Consider the following 538-nt stretch of genomic DNA (forward strand, 5'->3'; position numbering starts at 1 on the left):
GCGATATCAATGAACGGGTCTGTTTTCATACATAAGGCGCACTGGATTATAAGGCGCATTAAGCAAAACTAAAACATGTTGACAGATTTTTGAGCGCCGTGTACCACATGGAATCTGTTCGAGGTCAGTAAGCACAACAAGAATTGATACATAAAGTGCAGCGGATTATAAGGCTCACTGTTGAAGTTTGAGAAAATTCAAGGATTTTAAGTGAATCTCATAGTCAGAAAAATATGGTAATATTTATTTATTCAGTTTAGTCTCACTGAGTCACGAGGACTCGTTTACAAGAGAGACCTGTTTTAGACAGACAACATATAAAGTACAGACAATAATATACAGCAATAAAAAGCAATTAATATAAAATTAGTGCTATGAAAACACTGTTCCTGTTAGCAGTGTGGTCCTGTTAGCAACGTGGTCCTGTTAACAGTGTGGTCCTGTTAGCATCGTGGTCCTGTTAGCAGTGCAGTCATGTCTGCAATGTGGTCCTGTTAGCAGTGTGGTCCTGTTAGCAGTGTGATGCTGTTAGCAGTGT

This window comes from Nematolebias whitei, chromosome 5, assembly GCF_014905685.2.
Source record: "Nematolebias whitei isolate Nwh7 chromosome 5, NemWhi1, whole genome shotgun sequence".
Lineage (NCBI taxonomy): Eukaryota > Metazoa > Chordata > Actinopteri > Cyprinodontiformes > Rivulidae > Nematolebias > Nematolebias whitei.